We start from the raw sequence: 5,720 nt of genomic DNA on the forward strand, positions 1-5,720 counted from the left end.
TACCTGTACTGTTTCTTTATCATGAGATAAATGCAGAACAAACAAGTCTTACTACTTCTAATATGCCGTGTCCCTTAGAGAAGATTCACAGAACTGGAATAGTGGAACAGGAAGATTGGAACAAAAACTGGCTTGAGATTGGCAGCCACCTGAATTACCAGCCATCGAGAGATAGACAGGATATGCCAGGTGGATTCCAGAATTCCAGATATCAAGGTACTAACCTACAATATGGAGTCAGCAGAGTGAACAGGTCAAACTTGTTCTGGTCTGCAATGTTCCTTGATAAAGATTCACTTATACTGTTTCTTTATCAGGTGGACAGATACAGAACAAGTAAGTCTAACTACTTCTAGTATGTTTTGTCCCTTGGAGAAGATTTTATAGTACTGAAATAGTGTAACAGGAAGATTGAAACAGAAAATGGCTTGAGATTGGCATCCACCTGAATTACCATACATTGAGAGATAGACGGGATATACCAAGTGAATTCAAGCATTCCAGATCTCAAGGTAATAATCTACAAAATGGAGTCAGCAGAGGGAACAGGGCAAATTGGTTCTGATCTACAATGTTCCTTGATGAAGATTCGCTTGGACTGTTTCTTTATCAGGTGGACAGATACAGAAAAAGCATGTCCGACTACTTCTAGTATGTTGTGTCATTTGGAGAAAAATTAACAGTACTGGAATAGTGTAACAGGAAGATTGGAACAGAAAATGGCTTGAGATTGGAAGCCACCTGAATTCCATATATTGAGAGAGAGACTGGATATACCAAGTGGATTCCAGCCTTCCAGATCTCAAGGTAAAAATCTAAAATATGGAGTCAGCAGAGTGAACAGGTCAAACTGGTTCTGGTCTGCAATGTTCCTTGATAAAGATTCACCTGAACTGTTTCTTTATCAGGTGGACAGATACAGAACGAGCAAGTCTGACTACTTCTAGTATGTTCTGTCCCTTGGAGAAGATTTCATAGTACTGAAACTACTTCTAGTATGTTGTGTCCCTTGGAGAAGATTTCATAGTACTGAAATAGTGTAACAGGAAGATTGGAACAGAAAATGGCTTGAGATTGGCATCCACCTGAATTACCATACATTGAGAGATAGACAGGATATACCAAGTGGATTCCAGCATTCCAAATCTCAAGGTAATAATCTACAATATGGAGTCAGCAGAGGGAGCATGTCAAACTGGTTCTGGTCTGCAATGCTCCTTGATAAAGATTCACTTGTACTGCTTCTTTATCAGGTGGACAGATACAGAACGAGCAAGTCTGACTACTTCTAGTATGTTGAGTCCCTTGGAGAAGAATTCATAGTACTAAAATAATGGAAAATAAAACTTAAGAATGGCAGTGCCTATGAATTACCAGACATTGAGAGATAAGACAGGATAAGCCAAGATAATTCCAGCCTTCCAGATCTCAAGGTAATAATCTACAATATGGAGTCAGCAGAGGGAACAGGGGCTATTGGTTCTGATCTACTACGTTCCTTGATAAAGATTCGCTTGGACTGTTTCTTTATCAGGTGGACAGATACAGAACAAGCCAGTCTGACTACTTCTAGTATGTTGTTTCTCTTGTAGAAGAATTCATAGTACTGGAATAGAGGAACAGGAAGATTGGAACAGAAAATAGCTTGAGATTGGCAGCCACCTGAATTACCAGCCATTGAGAGATACACAGGATATGCCAAGAGGATTCCAGCATTCCAGATCTCAAGGGAATAATCTAAAAGATGGACTCAGCAGAAGGAACAGGTCAAACTGGATCTGGTTTGGAATGTTCCTTGATAAATATTCACTTGTACTGTTTCTTTATCAGGTGGACAGATACACAACAAGCAAGTCTGACTACTTCTAGTATGTTGTGTCCTTTAGAGAAGAATTCATAGTTCTGGAATAGTGGAACAGCAAGATTGGAACAGAAAATGTTTTGAGATTGGCAGCCACCTGAAATACCAGACATTGAGAGATAGCGAGGATATACCAAGTGGATTCCAGCCTTCCAAATCTCAAGGTAATAATCTAAAATATGGAGTCAGCAGAGGGAACTGGTCTGCAATGTTCCTTTGTAAAGATTCACTTGTACTATTTCTTTATCAGGTGGACAGATATAGAACAAGCAAGTCTGACTACTTCTAGTATGTTGTGTCCCTTGGAGAAGAATTTATAGTACTGGAATAGTGGAATAGGAAGATTGGAACAGAAAATGGCTTGAGAATGGCAGCTACCCTAATTACCAGACATTGAGAGATAGCGAGGATATACCAAGTGGATTCCAGCCTTCCAGATCTCAAGGTAATAATCTAAAATATGGAGTCAGCAGAGGGAACAGGTCAAACTGGTTCTGGTCTGCAATGTTCCTTGATAAAGATTCACTTGCACTGTTTCTTTATTAGGTGGACAGATACAGAACAAGCAAGTCTGACTACTTCTAGTATGCTGTGTTTCTTGTAGAAGAATTCATAGTACTGGAATAGAGGAAGAGGAAGATTGGAGCAGAAAATAGCTTGAGATTGGCAGCCACCTGAATTACCAGCCACTGAGAGATACACAGGATATGCCGAGTGGAATCTAGCATTCCAGATCTCAAGGTAATAATCTACAATATGGAGTCAGCAGAGGGAGCAAGTCAAACTGGTTCTGGTCTGCAATGTTCCTTGATAAAGATTACCTGTACTGTTTCTTTATCAGGGGATAAATGCAGAACAAATAAGTCTTACTACTTCTAGTATGCTGTGACCCTTGGAGAAGAATTCATAGAACTGGAATAGTGGAACAGGAAGATTGGAACAAAAAATGGCTTGAGATTAGCAGTCACCTGAATTACCAGCCATCGAGAGAGAGAGAGACAGGATATGGCAAGTGGATTCCAGCATTCCACATATCAAGGTAATAATCTACAATATCGAGTCAACAGAGAGAACAGGTCAAACTCGTCCTGGTCTGCAATCTTCTTCTTCTTCCTTTTTTTCTACATCTTTACCCACTTTTATGTGGGGTCGATGTTTCTGGTCAGCTTTCGCCATCTACCTCTGTCCCACACCTCATCATCGGTACTGTTTCTTTATCAGGTGGAAAAATGCAGAACAAAAAAGTCTGACTACTTTTAGTAATGCTGTGTCCCTTGGAAAAGAACTCATGGTACTGGAAGATTGGAGCAGAAGATGGCTAGAGATTGGAAGCCACCTGAATTACCAACCAATGAGAGAGAGACAAGATATGCCAAGTGGATTTCAGCCTTCCAGATCTCAAAAGAATAATAACCCAGCCACTGAGGGAGGCAGGCCATCCTCAACTTGGTGCTAGTCCTAAGCCCGGGTAAATGGGGAAGGTTGGCGGCAGGAAAGGCATCCGGCCATGAAAAAGATCTTCAATTAGGAAAAGATACCAGTGGAATGAAGAGGAAGCCTAATCATCCCCATCTATAAGGGGAAGGGAGACATCCAGGAATGTGGCAACTACAGAGGCATAACATTGATAAACCATACTATGAAAATATGGGAGAAGATCATTGAGAATAGACTCAGAGATGAAACAATTGGTGAGGAACAATTTGGATTCATGACTGGAAGAGGGACCGTCAATGCAATATTTGCTTTGAGGCAGATGATAGAAAAACATTGGGAGAAACAGAAGGGATTACATATGGTCTTTATTGACCTGGAGAAGGGATACGATCGAGGACCAGGTCAGGATGTGTGGAGATGAATGAATGAAAAGGTAGTCCTTGAGAAATACGTAAGAATTACCCAAGATATGTATGAGAGGGCAGAAGCAAATGTTAAGAGCAGTTTACGCCTAACAGAAAGTTTCCCAGTAAATGTGGAACTACATAAGGGGTCTGCATTGAGCCCTTACCTATTTGATCAGGTCAAGGATGTAGTAACCCAAGGTATTAGAGATCAGTCTTCTTGGTGCCGGTCCCAAGCCCGGGTAAATGGGGAGGGTTGGCGGTAGGAAAGGCATCCGGCCATGAAAATTTAGCCAAAACCAATATGGCCAGGGAAAGTTGTGAAAATAAAATTAATGCTAGGGCATTCCCCACATGGTGATGCGTTGGGACCTCGCCTGATCCCTCTGAAAAATCGGCAAGGGCTACCCAGTCATGGGCGGGCTGGGTTAAAGAGGCAAGCTCAGAGGAAAATATCTGAGGAGAGAATAGAGTAGCAACTCTGAATGTGGGGACAATGGCAGGAAAAGTGCGAGAGCTGGTTGACCTCATGGAGAGAAGGAAGATTGAAGTGCTGTGTGTACAGGAGACCAGGTGGAAGGGAAATAGGGCAGGAGAACTAGCTGAAGGTTGTAAATTTTATTACAGTGGAGCAAATATGGAAGGAAGAAATTGTGAAGGAAAAATATTATCGAAAGATTTGAAGGAAAGTTTGATTGGGGTGAATAGGAAAAAGGACAGAACTGCGAGTTTAAAGCTGGGACTGGGAGCAACACTAGTCAATGTGGTGTGTGCCTATGCCCCGCAAACTGGATGTACAGAGGAGAAGGATACATTCTGGGAGGAGATGGACCAGGGAAAGGGTAATTATAGGTGGAGATCTGAATGGCCACTTGGGAATTAGTAGGGAAGGGATAGAGAGAGTGCATGGAGGTTGGGGTGTGGGTGAGATAAATGATGGGAGAGAAAGAGTGATTGATTTTGCAGTGACTTTTGACCTAGCAATGATCAACTTCTTTGAGAAAAAGATTAATCACTTTTGGAGCGGTATTTCATAAAAAAAATCCGCTAAGGGCCTCGATTAGACTTCACCAGTCAACTCTATCTTGAGCTTATAAACCAATAGTTCTCTTTTCATCATCTCCTACTTCACGCTTCATAGTCCTCAGCCATGTAGGCCTGGTGAACTAATCGCTCCTGTGGAGTGCGGAGAGCCTGCCAAAACTATCTCCATCTACCCCTCACCACCAGGCGACCGATTTTTTTTACCCTACTTTGTTATTATCTTTTAAGGGTTGGTGACCGTAATATCACTCCATAACATCAATATATCCGTTTTTAAAACGTTAAATGCCTGGGAACATTTATTCCAGAATTTTTACCGTTTTTTACGGAAAATTTAAACAGAGTAGCGTAATAATCAAAAGAATATAGGTAATGAAAATTGCATTAGAAAACTTAATATATTTTCTGTAAAGCATCTATTGTTATATGATAGGATGAAGAAATAGTTTCCTAAATTTTCTTATCATGAAGGCATTATGATAAGAACGATTAAGAGTTTCTAAAACTGTTTCTTATGTTCTCTTTGGCTGTTGGTAGAGAGTTAGATTGATGAACATGATTTCATGCATAATCAAATACGTATTGTATATTCATACATAGTTATATTCTTTTGTGGAGAATTTTTTAATGGTTATGTTCTGAGTGGGAACTTAGTCCGGGAAAGTCTCCTTATAACAGTTACATAAAGTTCAACAGGGGAGGATATGAGCACTTACTCTCGGGGCACAAACACCCTGCTAATACTTTACTGTCACAATTCACAAACCAACACTCTTTAAATACAAAAGGGGGAAATTTTACTGTCCAGAGGCCGAAGCACTCCACACGTAGGATTAACAATAATTTATGGCCTACTCTAGCTTTGTCAGGTCTATAGTCATCTCATTCTCAGGCTCTGTTCCGGCTCCGTCCCAGCTACCCCAATGAAATGCTGGACAGTTATTTTACGTTAATGTAAGGTAGACAAAATCCAA

The sequence above is a fragment of the Palaemon carinicauda genome, chromosome 36 (assembly GCF_036898095.1).
Source record: "Palaemon carinicauda isolate YSFRI2023 chromosome 36, ASM3689809v2, whole genome shotgun sequence".
NCBI classification, from domain to species: Eukaryota; Metazoa; Arthropoda; class Malacostraca; order Decapoda; family Palaemonidae; genus Palaemon; species Palaemon carinicauda.